The sequence below is a fragment of the Pleurodeles waltl genome, chromosome 5, assembly GCF_031143425.1.
Source record: "Pleurodeles waltl isolate 20211129_DDA chromosome 5, aPleWal1.hap1.20221129, whole genome shotgun sequence".
NCBI lineage: Eukaryota > Metazoa > Chordata > Amphibia > Caudata > Salamandridae > Pleurodeles > Pleurodeles waltl.
Window position 1 is genome coordinate 1286320615 of NC_090444.1, and position 16542 is coordinate 1286337156.

The following is a 16542-nucleotide window of genomic DNA, read 5'->3' on the forward strand; positions in this document are numbered from 1 at the left end:
AAGTGTATCTCCAAACATCTTTAAAGTGCTCGAGTTCATACCGTAAGTATGCAGACAGGTTGTTGAATTGTGCTTGCAATATTTTGCATTAGGTGCATGTGAGTGATTGTGTGAGAGACCATTGCGAAGCGACTACGTTGCTTAAAGACATGACTATGGAATCATTTTTGCTGTGCTGGTACAGGATGGTTAGTGTGAAGACACAATGATATTGGTGAACAGTGCTGCATTCTTATTGGCTTTAAACATCGTGACAAAAGGTTTCTGGGATTTAAATGACTTCCTAATTTGATCTAGAGTTATTATATTGAATTTAATTTGCACGAAAATGAGGTTCTCTAAAGCATTCATGAGTGCATTAGGAGGAGATGTGTTTATTCCAGTTAGAGAGGTTATAAGGACCCCACCCGAAGGAACTTCAGGCTTTTATGTGTCATCTTTCAAAGGATTTCATGTGTGTGTCTGGCTTGAACAATGGTGCAAGAGTACTGAGAAAGAAGATGCCTTACCATTTCCCTCTTATGGAACAATTCATTTGAGAATTTTAAACAACTTGAGGTGAGTATTGTGTGAGATGAAGCCGCTTCCAAGACCTGCACAATATGAAGCCCTTAGTATTTGGGAACTCATAGCATAAGAGAAAATGGCAAACAAATACAAGAGCAAAATGCAGAAAGCAATTAAGACACTTGCAGAAGCTAGGTGGGACAGAGCAGAAAGTTGGAGACACACTTGAGTTATTTCAAATGAAGTAGGTGAAAACAAAAAACCTAAGACTAGAAAACAGAAAAGGCAGAACAGACAACAGAAACTGAGAACAAAAAGACAGTAACATATGAGAGTAACTCAGACGATGAGTTTATAAATCAGATCCTGATGAATCGTCCGCCTCCGTAGGTAGGAGCGAGAAGTGAAGCAGCACAGAATGCAACTCCAAATGTGCCAGCTGCTAAAGTTAGACAGACCCAAACCAGGTAGTGCCAGGTACACCTGCAGATTCCGTGAGACAAGTTACCGTAGTGTATCTACCAGTTCTGACTGTTAGCACAGTTGAGCCTGTACCAAGTCCAGTTGTAAGCCAAGTCGTGCCAGGTTCTAATGTGAGCCAAATGCTGGTCAACTTACCCGAATCCGCCTGTGCAAAACTGTACCCCTGAATCAACATGTGCCAATGTTTATTCCAGTTTGGTCAATGCCAAATGTCACCCCGAGCCAAACAGGACAAGGTTTTAGTACTGTCTTAGGACAGAGTGCAGGAAAGACAACTCCTCAGAACCAGACAAATCTTATGGGTCCCAATGCATTAACAGTTCCAGTGACTATAGGTCCAGTTGTTCTTTTGTATGCTTCAAGTACATCTGTAAGTAATGCCCATTCATTAAATGTCCTCACAGTTCCTGATACACCAGTTATATCTGCTGGGATATCACCGATTGGTATGCAGAGATTGGTCTAGTCAAATAATTCAGAGACGGAAAGAGCAGCTTCTCTTGTTCAACCTTTGACCCCTACTCAAATTGAAGATCTGAACCCAATGTTAAATCAAGCAGCACTGATGCAAGGGATCCCCACCTTGTTTTATACCCAGACCTGGCCAGATCCCAAATGTACATTGCAGCACTCCGGAAGGAGGAGTACCCTTTAACTCACCAAAGAATATGTCAAACCTTAATGCCCTGAATCAGCAGAACATAGAACAAGTAAGAGCAAAAGTACCATAGAGAAATAATATCAGTTTGCAAGGTTTTACAGCACAACAGTTGATAGATTAAACAACTAACATTTTAAACAATTTAAACAATTTGAGTCCTGAAGGTGCAACAGATGTAACAAATTGCAGTGTCAGAACAGAAGAGACACCAGAGAGAGATAGATCAGTGAATGAGCCCAGATTGAAATTGGAATTAAATTAAATGATTTTAGGAATGTTAGACGCAGCCAAATTGGAGACTTATACAGAAGATGAACTACGGTTCATCTGCAAGCATATCACCCAACATGTAGGAAAGCTCATGAGAGGTTAGCTGAAGTAGCTGAAAAATATGTTGTGGATTTAGAAAAATCAAAGCCTCTGAAGAGAGAGTTACACATTATGGTTCATCACAAAGGACATAGTTCACACGTGAGCTCCCAGAATGAAATTGCATATTTAAGAGTTAATTTCATACATTTAGACATGGGGAGGCTTAGATAAGTGGAATGGTAGATGGGCGAAGAAAAGAGATCCGAAGAATGCAAAGTCAAATGTGTTTCCAACAGGAACAAATCAAGCCGAGGACAATGTGAAAATGATGCCAATGAGAAAAATACCAGGTGGAAGATATGTTCATGTACCTTGGAGTAGGAGTGATATATTGTCATTCTCCAATGATTATCAGAGATTCAGAGACAAGCCTGTGAAACTTTCAAAATGCCTATGGGAAGATTTGAATATGTTGTTTGACATTGTGGTTCTCTCTGTTTTGTCGACTGCATGTAAAGTGCAAGTTGGTTGGCCTGCTAGTGAACCTCAAAGAGATCCGATAACAGGTGTGCCATCTGAAGACGTGATGAAAAATTATAAGGTAATTGAGTTCCTGAAAAATAGTGTCCCCAAAACATATGGATTGGAAGAAGATTTATAAGACAGCCCAGAGGCAAAAGAGTCGATTTATGCTCATATGGAAGATTGTGGCAGGATAACAAACAGCATAGTGGTACAGAGACTATAGAAACTAAACATATGGGTCATTTTGTGTTCAGATTTATTTAAATTGAAGGAAAGGTAATGGTCATACAATTAAAGGCTCCACAGAAAGTTAATCAGAGTCTGCAGATGAGGGGGAATACTGGTAAATACTGGTGCAATGCAGGGTGTACCACCACAGTGGAGGTGTTCCTGATGTTCAGGATTTGAAGAGACCTAATCCATGGCATGCATGCAGAAGTTTTGATAATTTTTTGACAGGAATGTCCATATAATTATGTAAGTAATCAAGGGCCAGATGTAGCAAAGTTTTGCGAGTCGCAAATGTCCCGATTCGCAATTTGCGGCCTCGCAAAATCCGAAATGGGATGCACAAATCCCATTTCCAAAGTGCAAATAGCTATGCGAGCCATTACCGAATTGCAAAATTTGCGACCTGATTTTGCGACCCGCAAGGAAGAAGTCGCAATTTGCTAGTCGCAAACCATATGAAAAAGCCAGTTGCAAATTGCAACTAGTCGCAAAAAGCCCATTTTGTACACCCAGATTACCACTGATTCAGAGCAGATGGTAACCAGAACCAAAGTATAAAAGGAAACCCAGAAGGCAGCTGGGTTACTCAAAATGGCTGAACTGTATGTGATAGCATGGAGGAGGAGAGTCCATGCCGCCCAGCAGAGGAGGAGGAGGAGCCAGAGACAGGAGAGGATTTACCGAACCAGGCAGACACCTTTACAACAAACTGAGGAGGAGATTTATGACAAATATAGACTGAGCAGTGCAGCAATATTAGAATTAATTGAACTACTCAATCCGCAGCTTCACCGACAGACAATGCGCGACAGCGTCATCCCTACACATGTGCAAGTGCTATGCTCACTGCACCGCTTGGCCTCGGGTAGCTATCAGGGGGTGATTGCTGTGGCATGTGGGTATCCCAAAGTGCACTCTCACGATTCTTCAGATGTTTCTTAGATGCCATACTCACACACATGTCCAGATACATATACCTACCCAGGAATGAGGCAGAAATTAACAGCACCAAATTGGACTTATACAGAATTGCCAGCTTCCCCATGTAATAGGGTGTGTGAACGGGACACATATACAAATCTGCCCTCCTGCAAATCTGGAATATGTGTTCCGCAATAGGAAATGTTCCCACTCACTAAACATCCAGGTGGTATGCGACGCCCATAATGTCATTACTGACATTGTAGCCAAATTTCCAGGGAGTACACATGACTCACACATATTCAGGCACAGTGGGATACACCAACGCCTAGAACGTGGGGAGTTTGGAGACGGATATCTCTTAGGTATTGTTGAATACACCCTGAAGCCATACATACAGGTCACTGTAGAAACCATCTATCCCTGCTAACATTGCTTATTTTTGTCAAGCAGGTGACAGTGCATATGCTCTAAGACCATGGATACTTACCCCGTACCTAACACCTGGGAATGAGAACGAGAGGCGATATAACAGTGCCCATCGGACCAGAACTGTCATCGAGAGGACCTTTGGATTGTTAAAGGCAAGATTCAGGTGCCTCCACAAAAGTGGAAGTGCACTCCAGTATGCCCCAGAAACAGCATTCAAGATTGTTGCCGCATGTGCAATCCTACACAACATTGCCACCAGACGTGGGCTACATCTGAAGACACAGATTCGGAGGATTAGGAGTAAGAGCTACCACACCGACAGCCTGGGGATAGAAGCATTGCAAATCAAGGCAGACAGAGACGGAACCACATTGCAACCCAATACTTTGGCAGGTACGTGGCAACTGTCACCACACTCACTGATGTCAGACAAACAGAGCCCAGTTGTGTAGTGGAACAAACAAAACCTTTTTATTTGTAAACTAAATGATGAAAGAAAAGTGCTGTCTGTTAAAGTCTGTACATGTCCTAATGTAATGAGGACACATTAACATCATGTGCCTCATGACTCATGCTGTCTGATGGCTCACAACCTCCGCCTTGTGCGTCCAGCATGGCTCAACCCAGGTGGGTCAGCTGACCCCTGCCGTGCACTTGCACTCCTTAGCACACGGGAGTCACTGGCAGACACACTACTTATGTGCACCCTTCCTCACTGTCCTGAGGGGTCTCACCTGTGCCCCTTCCCACCTGCCTAGCTTCCATCAAATCCACTGCGTGGCAGATGCGGCCAAGTCCACATGCCACATCCCCTGCAAAGTGGCCAAGTTCCACCTGTAAACTCACTGTCCGTCTAGACAGGCCAGTTGTGTTTGTTGCAAGACGCCCAATTGAAGCTGCCATGCGGTCGAAGCGTGCCACTGTGTGGCACTCCCTGCACCTTGCGTACTGTCTGTCTGCCACCAGGTCTGTCACAAGTTGGTGGATGGCCTGGGTGAGATCCCCAATATTTTCATTGTCTAGTGAACTGCGTGTTCACTTCAGCCAGGCCAGTGGTCATGTTGCTCTCCATCCTGTGCAATGTACTTGAGATTGACCTCAATTGTCTGTTTTGCAGGCGCTGACCGTTAAGGAGGGATGCCTCTATTCCTGCAAATCCTGCCTCCCCATCTCCTCCTGGGGCACCGCCAGAACTCTGCATCTGTGTATGCGCCTTTGTCCTGCTGCTGGCTCAGAACGACTTGCTGTGGGGCTGGTCCTGATAGGACTCTGGTGGTGTCCTGCTGGGCCCAGGAATTTCTGCAGCAGCCTCCTGCAGTGTCTCTGGCCTGTGGTCTCCTCCCTGCCTGGTGTCGCTGCTGGGGGTGTCTTGCGGGAGACCTGTGGGACATAGGGAATACACTGTCAGTCCCTCACATCTGTTTTATGCCTCATAATAAACATTTGCCTTTATGCTGACTACTGTACTACATTGCCCATAATGCACTATTCTAGTGGTTGCTAGACTGGACTGGAGCTAGTCTGTTGGTGCCTGCTGCTGTGTACTGGGAGAGTGTGGATACTGCATTTGTAGGTGTGAATGCATATCTCATGGTACTCACTTTTGGATGTCCCTGGTGCAGAACTGTCCACTTCTCCCATTCCGAGTACGCCCTCAGGCTCCAGGGTCTGCTCCACCATTGCTTCCGTGGCTGTGGGTGGTGGGACGGTGGATGGGCCTCCTCCGGTGCCCCTCATTTCTCTCAGCTGCTCTGCTACCCTCTCTTTTGTCCTGGAGCGCAGGTCATACCACCTTTTCTTGATTTCCTCCAGGGTGCGGTGGCTCAACCCTATGGCATTAATCCGGTCCTGGATTTGCTGCCAAATCTTCTTTTTTTCTGTGTCTGGGACACCCAGGGCTGCCTTCCCAAACAGTTTGTCATGGTGCTGGCAGCATTCCTCTGTGAGCACCTCCAGTTCTTTGTCAGAAAACTTCAGTTTTCTTCTTCTCCCAGCACTGCCTGTTTCCTCCATTGTACCAGGAGGTCCTCTCTCCTGGGTGTTGCACAGCAGTTTGGAAAGGGTGTGGTCCTCCCTCCTCCCAGGTGTATTTGATTACTTCCTGGTTCTGATGTCATCACCAAGAGCCAGGAAGTGAATTTCCAAACTGTTGTGCTGCACCTGCAGGCAATTTGCGGGCCAGTCGCAATTTGCAACACCCTACTCGCAAATTGCGACCTCGCTTTTCGCTAGAAGCAAACTCACAAAATGCGGTGCGACATCATTTGCGAGCCGCAATTTGGTGTCACACTTTTTTCTTGGATTCCATTTTGCAAGTCGGAAATTGCGATTCGCATTGAATCGCAATTTCCGACTCACTTTTTTTTTGCTACCTACATCTGGCCCCAAGTGCAGAATGTTGAAGTTGCTCAGATGCAAGTTAATATTCAAGTTCAAGTTCAAAGTGTTCAAAGACCCAAAGTGCAAAATGTAAATGTGTCCCCAGGACAGCAGATGTAAATACCACAAGCCCTGATGACATAGCAGCAAGTGGGTTTTCAAATTGCAAATGCAAATGTGACTCAGATAGCATCTCAATTTCCCCTAATGGATCTGAGAGATGAGGAATTTTCTGAAATTCTTCGGACCAATAGATTTGTGAAGAAGATTGCATGCTAGGTGCATCCTTAGAAGTAGATCAACGTGGTCCTTATGTAAATGCCAGTGTGATGGCCCATGACATGTAATTCTTGGTTCACACAGGAACTACACATTCCACAGTACAAAACAGCTGAAGTGCCAACTTGCCCCTTCCAGGAAAAAGAATCTAAGTTGTAGGAGTCGCAAATAAGTAGTTGACCAAACCTGTAACAAAGTATGTCCCGGTGAAAATAGGTTAATTTGAAGAAGAGCACCGATTTGTGGTCAGTAATTTAAGTCCTGTAAGTTTGCTTTGATGTGACTTACTGTGTAGGCTAAACTGTTCTGTTAGCTACACACCCAGAGGAATAGTAAGTTAAACAAATGAGGAAGATGTGCCCTATAAAATTGTAGAGCAATACCCAAGTGTCACATTGTACCCAATGCTGATATGTAAGGAATTGCCCAAAGATTTAAAATAAACAGACACCTGTGGTTTGGAATTTTTCAGGAAAAGAAATATGTCTCATCAAGGTAGTTGAACCTATTAAGGTAGCAGTGAAGCCAAATGCAGTGTATCCAAACCTCCCCAAATATAATATTTCACCAGGGACAATTGCTAGAATTACCCCTTTGATAAATTGTTTGATTGAACAGGGTGTCCTGAAAGAGATTTTTGGGAATTCGATGTAACTCTCTCTTTCTAGGACTGTGGAAGCCCAATGGAAAGTACGGCTGTGTTGCTTCACTCTTCAGAATAACAGAACTATGCACTTCAGGATAGTTTAAGGCACAATGTAAAGCAATCACTCTCAGACACCTTAGTGAGTAGAATAATCAAGTTTATTTAAGGGGCAAGTTCTCATATGGCAAAACTAACCCAATCTAATATATATATATATATCATGAATAACATGAGAATAATTGTGAGAATATAAGCACTCTGTGATATCATGAAGAATAGCACGAAAATAACTGCAAGAATAAGCGCATATAACACACGCACACACAATATGCTTCAAAGCTTATAAATTGAAAGGCTTCACCGAAAAGAGATTCTGCATCCCTCCGCTGCACACCAAGCCGGGGAACCCAATCGACTGGCACAGGGAGTCTCCTTCGGGACAATCAGTCCTCCTGGCGTTGCGTCCAACCCAGAAGTGAGTTCCTAAACCAGTCCATCCAGGCTCCTGACCTTTATAGTATTTACTAACGCCCAGGAGTCTTTTCTAGAAAAAAAAACCCTCCTTTACAAATTGTGCAATCGGCGGTACCTTGTTCACCCTTCGAGCCGTCTCCTCAGAACGGGCCAGGTTCCCAGGTGAGGGCTCCAAGGTGAAGCTTGCATTCCTCCTTGAGTACAGGCGCATCCCCCTGTTGTCCTAACTGATAGCTCGTGGAATGTAAATAGCGCCCTTCGTATCAGGCAGATGGAGCGAAGTTGAGCAGAAAAACACCCCACCCTGTAGCTTGCCGAAGCTTGTGGAAAAACACAGAACAGTGTTTCACGCACAGAACTGGACTCGACAAAATGGAGTCGTGAACCAATGTAAAATGGAAGCAGTGGCCAATTGTCCATACCCTGCACCACTGTTTACCTTGCACGTAGTGCATGTAGCAATAGCAATACAACGGCATAGTCTGAGATCTGAGAAAAGTATATGAGATTGTTTGTCTGTGTTGCCCCTTGGTACTGAATCCACCAGTGATTTTATTTCAAATTCTCTGTGAAGCAGAATGGTTTACTGTAATTCACTTTTGGCAAGCATTCTTATCCATACCACTGAATAAGGAAAACCAACTCCATTTCATATTCAAATGTGGCAATGTAGGCATGGTGCTGAACTCCTCAAGGGTATCTTGAGTCACCATCAATTTTCAACCAGATCTTGAAATATAATCTTGAGTCCCTTAAAATGCCCTATCATTCAGTCTTAGTCTAATATATTGAAGCCCTTTAAGTCGTCTCAAACACCCGTGAAGCATGTAGGTGAGATATAATTGTTCTATTTAATCATTAAGGAGAAAATTAACATAATGTTTCCCCAGCAAAATTACAGTATTGCTAGAAAGAAATTCTCTACTTAGGTCACCACATTGAGAAAGGTGTGCTGAAGTGTCACAAAAAAGAATTTCAGCAATTATGCAAATAAATCCCCGTCACAAAGAAAGAAGTTTGAAAGTTTTTGAGAATGTTTAGCTATTGTCATCAATGGATTCTAAATGTCTTCCTTTTGGCCAATCCTGTACAGAGGATGACACACAAGGATGTGTCTGATCCGGTACCATTGGACGACAGCTGCATATGTGCCTTCACAGAGCTGAAGGAAAGCCTATGCCGAGCTCCAGCTCTGGTAATGCCTAATTAATAACAAATGGTTTTCTTTGTTTTGCTATGGCTTATTTTTCTGCTACACTTGATCCTGTAACATCAGTGATGCCTGTCTGTTTAAAGGCTGTTGCTGCTCTGAGCGTCAACTTTGATCAGTGAAAAGGCATTGTTATGGGCCATCCACTGAACATTTTTCTTTCCCATTCGGTGGAAATTGTATTGACCCATACAAAGACACAGTTCTTACCAAGTTCATATTTGACCCACTACGGTCAAGTTATACTTGCTTTTCCCGATGTGAATCTCAAACTCTGTACAGTCTTAAACCCTGCCACGCTAGTGCCTACTCCTGTTGAAAATGCAAGTGACCACAAGGAAGAGGTTGAGTATGGCTGTCTCAGAGTAACAGAATTGAGCACCAAACCAAGACATTACATTCATGATGTCTCCCCAGATGAAAATGACTATGTCATGTTTGTTGATGGCTCTTGTTTAAGAGATAAAGATGGTACCCTGAGAGCAGGTTATGCAGTTTGCACAGTCTTAGGTGTGATAGAAGCTCCTGGCTTTGAGGAGTCTTTTCAGCCCAAGTAATTGAATTGGTCGCTCTTACCAAAGCATGCTTTCTGAACAGCTTAAAGTGACAGTTTTTACTGATAGTCAGTATGGTCATTGTGCTGTTCATGATTTTGAACAGTTGTGGTCCCAGAGAGGGTTCATGACTGCCACTGGATCCCCTGTTCAAAACGGTGACAAGATTTACAATCTGTTGAATGCATTACAATAGTCTGAAAAAAAAAGATGTTGTAAAATGTATGGCACACAGAAAGTCTACTGATTATGAACTTGGGAAATATATATACGGAGGAAGTTGCCAGGTACTGTGCCCTTAGTTGTACCTTCTTCAATGGAGAGTGGGTTCATGATACACAAGATGAGGCAAGTCAACATTTCCTGTTAACTGCTATTGATACATGGGAGGATGTTAAAAGATTGCAGGAAAAACAGCAAAGTTGAGCCAGAGCAGGATGTATTAAGAGGAATTAAGTTGATGTTTGGATGTCAAGTGATGGAACAGCAGTGTTGCCAAATATTTTACTGTTCTATAAGGCAAGACATTACCATGGACAGACACACATAGGTAGAGATGCAATGATCGGAATATTCAGACAAACATGGTTTAACTCCAGATTCAGAGTGATTGCAGGAGTCACATACCACAGATGTGTCACATGCCAACAGATGACTATAGGAAAAGGCACAGTTATTACACTGAGTCACATTCAACAGAATACAGCTGTATTTTATTGAACTGCCTGTGTGTAATGGACTGAGATGCCTTAGTCATTGTATGCATTTTTTCACACTGTGTTGAAGTGTTCCCCACTAAGGGAAATGATAGTCTAACAGTAGCACAACTGTTACTTAGAGAGTTGATACTGTGGTTCAACTTTATGACTTCTCCAGAATCAGACGAAGGAATTCATTTCAACAGTGAGGCCCTAAAAATGTTGTGTTCAGTATTACAAGTTGAGCAAAGATTGCATTGCAGCTACAGACCTAAGGTTTTAGGACTTGTAGAGCAGATTAATGGAACCCTGAAGTCAAGATTAGTGAAAGTATATGCAACTGCAAAACTGAAATGGCAAGACACATTGGGCCATATTTATACTTTTTTAGCGCCTCATTTGCGCCGCTTTTTGATGCAAAATCGGCGCAAACTTACAAAACACAATTGTATTTTGTAAGTTTGTGCCGATTTTACGTCAAAATGCGGCGCAACTGCAGCGCTAAAAAAGTATAAATATGGGCTTTTGTGTCTTGTCTTGATGAAGATGCACAGTACACCTGAACAAAGACTGGATTGCCCACTCATGAGATTATCATGGGAAGGGCCATGAGATTGCCAGCAGGTCCCGCAAATGCGCTTGCGAACATTTCAGATGACTTGATGATGGATTATTGCAAAGGACTGGCTGACGTGGTTCGTTCTTTGTTTCATAAGGTTGGAGAAGCTACAGCACAGCTGCTGCAGGAGCTTTGTCATGACCTATGTCCACGCGACTGGGTCACGATCAAGAAGCATGTAAGAAAAACATGTTTGGAACTGCGTTGGAAAGGCCGTCACCAAGTGGTTTTGGTACCACTACATCAGTGAAGTGTACAGGTTTACCAAACTGGATACACGTGAGCAACACCTCTAAAGTTCCAGGTACCCCAGAAGAAACAGCACCACTTCCAGAAGGGTCAGTTACAGTGAGTGATATGGATCAGGTAGTCAATCTGTTGGGACTCGACAAGTGGCTGCTACACCTAGATCTGATGAGGTTCTCAGCGAGTCAACAACAGTGACTGCTACTGAAGAATTGAGACAGAATCAGTTGACTCATGCTAGCTTGGATGCTGATGAATGACAAATTGCTTTGAGTAATAAAGCTGTTCCAGGAGACAATTGGGCTGAAGAGTCGAGTCAAAGTGACAGTGATGCTGAAGGCTGAGTAAGCAGAAGGTCAAAGAGAAAATGAGTGCCAAGCTGAAAGTACTCAGCACCTGAATGGACATATTTGCTGCAAATGACTAGGAGCAGGAGTTTGTCACCTTTTGTTCTAACAATTTGAACCCAGTTCAATATTCTTGAGTTTGAAATTGCGTTAGAGTTGAACTTTAAAATCTTATTGACCCTTGATGAACAAAGACATTATGGGGGTCATTCCGACCCCGGCGGTCCTTCCGCCAACAGGCTGGCGGTGCTCTGCAGGGCATTCTGACCGCGGCGGTATGGCCGCGGTCAGAACAGGAAAACCGGCGGTGTCCCGCCGGTTTTCCGCTGCCATGGTGGATTCCGGCCCCCTCACCGCCATCCTGTTCCTGCCGGTTCCGACCGCCAGGAACAGGATGGCGGTGAGGGGTGTCGTGGGGCCCCTGGGGGCCCCTGCAGTGCCCATGCCAATGGCATGGGCCCTGCAGGGGCCCCCGTAAGAGGGCCCCACTTTGAATTTCAGTGTCTGCTTAGCAGACACTTAAATTTGCGACGGGTGCTACTGCACCCGTCGCACCCTTCCCACTCGGATCCGGCTTCCTCGTGGGAAGGGGTTTCCCGCTGGGCTGGCGGGCGGTCTTCTGGCGTTCGCCCGCCAGCCCAGCGGGAAAGCCATAATGGCCTCCGCGGTCTTTCGACCGCGGAGCGGCCATATGGCGGTTCCCGCCAGGCGGGCGGCGACCGCCGCCCGCCGGCCTCAGAATGAGGCCCTATGTTCTGGAAGTGATTATAAGTGATTACAAATTGTGTGTTTATTAGAAACATTTGAACTTTTAGTAGAAACTTTCGAACATTTGCAAGTATCGAAAACTCTTGATAATCTTTCCAGAAGATCAGGGAAATGTTGTGTATAGTTTGTACTTTTAAGTGACTATTTTGATTTTTGCTTTGCTCAGAAATAAAAAGGACTGAAAAGAGACAGTGATAATTTAAAGCTGCTTTGCATTTTTTATTTTTTATTTTGACTTTTGAATTTGGATTTTGGTCTGAAATTAAAGCGCTAAAGGAGTTGAATCGAAATATAGGTAGTAAATGTAAATATACATGCATAGGTTTAGCAGTAGTGACAGTTATCATGATTATAATAATGCTTATTGGTTTGATTTTGCCAATAGCAAATGATTCAGAAACGGTGACACCCACAATTGTCCCAATTTTTGTAAATTCAATTGCAGATCAGAATCTACTTTACAATGATGAGTGATATTTACCCACTGATGGTTCCAGAGATGATATAGGAAATGTGTATTACAAACTTCTGTATAAGTATGTTGACACCATGGAAGCTAGTTTGTAATCAATTTCCTTCATTAGTAAGTGAGGGAATAACATATCCTAGTTTGCCCCTAACCTATGGAATTTCCTATAGCTTGCTATTAACACTGTTTTATCAGCAGGAGTTTTATCAATACTTATATTCTAATTATGATTTGGTGTTTTCAAATGTCCACATCATGAAACATTGGAATAACACTGCAAAGACAAAGAATATTGGCACGGTTAGAGGATTCTTCGAAACTACACTGACATTTGGTACAGTATATACACACAAGAACAATTTGGCCTGCATTCTTAGCCCAGTAGAAGAGAAGTGCATTGGACAAAATGAGGAGAGTAGGAGAGCAATGAGAGCTAAGAAAGAAAAAGGAATAGTTTTACAGAACTGGGAAAAGGATGCAGCACACTTAGTAGCTGGAAATCAGGGATTCCTGGCTACAGATTAGCAACATGTAGAATGTGGTGTAAATATAAACCCAGATCAAAGACTGACACACATTTTGTAGGAACTAGTGGATGTAGACATATATTTTCATTTAAGAGTGCTTGGACTTTCATTTTAAATGGTCAAGACCCTACCATATCAGGTGTTTATTTCATATGTGGAAAAAGTGCCTATTACAAGCTGTTGAACGGCTGGTATGGTACATTTTACCTGAGAGAAGTTTTTCCAAAGATTTATCAAGTAGACCATTTTAATGATCCAGTATGGAGTGAAAAATCAAACTCCAGAATCAAAAGAGGGGCTAGTGCTTCAGGGATTGTAGGAGACATGTTTGGTGTCATAATTCCATCAGTAGGTGTTGTCTTGAATGATCACAAGATTAGAAAGTTGTCAATAATAGTGGATAAGTTATTTATAGACACACCAGGTGCCATACTGTTAATGGATACAGAAATGGTTGCTGTGATATCAATGGATTTGCAAAATCACATTGCATTAGACATCTTCCTCAAAAAGGAAGGCGGAGTTTGCAAAATGTTACTTGAGCAACAATGTTGCACTGACATGCCTGACAATAGTAAGGACATAGGAAAGTACATTTCAAACATAACTGACTTGAAACAGGACCTGACAGAGTTAGCAGCTTGCATGGGAAACAATGGGTAGTGTTTTTTCAGCCATTGGAAAGTGGTTTGGAAAGCTAGGAAGAGGTATTGTGAGAACCATTTTGAGACCTGTATTGACATGGTTTTATGTGTCCTAGTTGCAGCTGGATTTTACAATCTGTACAAGAAGCTGAAGGAGAAAAGAGCCAAGAGTAATCAGAGAAAAGAGGAGATTGAAACGGAGACTAGGAGAAGCATATATTATAATAATAACAACAAGCAGTTGGAGGACTTCAGAAGAACTTACCTGAACAAACCTCTGAAACTTTGAGCTGTCTCATTGAAAATAAGAGATGAAGTACTTTCTGATGGCTTGATTCACCATCAGAGGGGGGACTGATGTAGTCTTGATTTTAGCTGTGACCCTCATGTCACAGAAGTCATTTATGTGTGACAATGTATGCCTTATGATAATCAAAGTACTAATGGGTTGAATGTAGAAATTGCACTGAAACGTCTTTAATAAATGTGCATTCATTTACACTCTAGAGTCTGACCTAGATTGATATTATGATGTAATTTAGACTCTAGACGAATAGAATGTATTGAAACAATATTGAATTTCTAATGATTAATGATTTAAAAATGCATCTAAAAATGAAAGAATTGTAATTCCTCATTATATGTATTGCAATGCATTAACAGTCTTTCACCAATTCAAAGTGAATGTAACACACAATATTAGTGAAGTATTATTAATGTTGAAACCATAAGTTTGCATATTTAGATGTGTATATGAAAACACAATAATGAAATGTATTGATATAATTCACTTACGTTAGCTTAAGTGAGGCATCCTACGCTTGTATTTTATAACTTGTTAGAAATTGGGTCTTTGGTTGACAGACAGGTTACCCCCTATTCAAGCAAGGACCCTCACTCTAGTCAGGGTAAAAGAGAATCACCCTCAGCTAACCCCTGCTTACCCCCTTTGTAGCTTGGCAGAGCAGTAGGCTTAACTTCAGAGTGCTAGGTGTAAAGTATTTGTACCAACATACACAGTAACTTAATGCAAACACTACAAAATGACACAACACCAGTTTAGAAAAATAGGAAATATTTATCTAAACAAAACAAGACAAAAATGACAAAAATCCGACATACACAAGTCAAGTTATGAATTTTTAAAGATTAAACTCAAAAATAGTGCTTAGAAACACAAAATGCTTCGATGAGGTGTTAACACGGCATCGTGACGGAGTCGTTCCCAAAAAGCCGACACCAGCTGCACCAGACACGGAGTCGCGTAGACCCCCCAAGTACAGTACCTTTGGTGAAGAGTAAAAACAAGTCGATGCGCGAAGTTGGGGATCGCGGCATCTGTGCGAAATGTTGAATCCGCGCACTTCGAGCAGTGCCGGTCACGACGTGGTGCGGCGACATCCACGGAGTCGCAGACTTTGGCGGGGCTGCAGAGTTGTCGGGCCTGCAAAGGTCATTGCATTTCAATGAAGATCACGGAGTCGGGTGCAGGCGGTGTCACCGGATTCAGCAGTTGCGTCGGTCCAAAGTCGGCCGAAGTCGATTTCCTTGGATTTCTACCAACTTTCCTTTCAAGGGCACAGGGACTGGATAGGGCACCACTTGTCAGAGCAGGAGTCTCTCCAGAGACTCCAGGTGCTGGCAGAGAGAAGTCTTTGCTGTCCCTGATACTTCAAACAACAGGAGGCAAGCTCTAAATCAAGACCTTGGAGATGTCCTTACAAGATGGAAGGCACACAAAGTCCAGTCTTTGCCCTCTTACTCTGGCAGAAGCAGCAACTGCAGGATAGCTCCTCAAAGCACAGTCACGGGCAGGGCAGCACTTCTCCTCAGCTCTTCAGCTCTTCTCCAGGCAGAGGTTCCTCTCGATGTCCAGAAGTGATCGGAAGTCTGTGGTTTTGGGTGCCCTTCTCATACCCAATTTCTCCTTTGAAGTAGGCCTACTTCAAAGTAAAGTCTCTTTTGAATGTGAAATCCTGCCTTTCCCAGGCCAGTCCCCAGACACTCACCAGCGGGTGTCCGCGGGTGTCTGACATGTAAGAAAAGGGAAGGTTTAGGCCACTCACCAGGGGGTCAGAGATGGCATTGTGTGAGGACTGGCACAGCCCTGTCAGGTGTAAGTGACCACTCCGCCTCTCCCTCCTGCCACAGATGGCTCATCAGGAAATGCAGACTACACCCCAGCTCCTTTTGTGTCACTGTCTAGTGTGAGGTGCAACCAGCCCAACTGTCAAACTGACCCAGACAGGGAATCCACAAACAGGCAGAGTCACAGAAATGGTTTAAGCAAGAAAATGCTCACTTTCTGAAAGTGGCATTTTCAAACACACAGGGGGTCATTCTGACCCTGGCGGTAAAAACCGCCAGGGCCAACGACCGCGGGAGCACCGCCAACAGGCTGGCGGTGCTCCCATGGGCATTCTGACCGCGGCGGTACAGCCGCGGTCAGACACGGAAAACCGGCGGTGTACCGCCGGTGTCCCGCTGCCCTGGGGAAACCTCCATGGCGGCGCAGCTTGCTGCGCCGCCATGGGGATTCCGACCCCCATACCGCCATCCTGTTCCTAGCAGTTTTGCCGCCGGGAAGAGAATGGCGGTATGGAGTGTCGT

The 16542-nt window shown here is 43.8% G+C and overlaps 1 protein-coding gene across 5 annotated transcripts in view; it reads left to right on the plus strand.

The window, feature by feature from the left end:
• FUT9 (fucosyltransferase 9) overlaps positions 1-16542 on the plus strand; it is a 666331-nt gene that overhangs the window by 531039 nt on the left and 118750 nt on the right. The window contains exon 6 of one of the 5 annotated variants that reach the window (XR_011203828.1): positions 14049-14433. The exons of the other annotated variants lie outside the window; for them this stretch is intronic. The gene's annotated coding sequence lies outside the window, so the exon portion shown is untranslated. Of the gene's footprint in view, positions 1-14048; positions 14434-16542 lie in introns of those variants that run through there. 5 annotated transcript variants of the gene reach the window in all.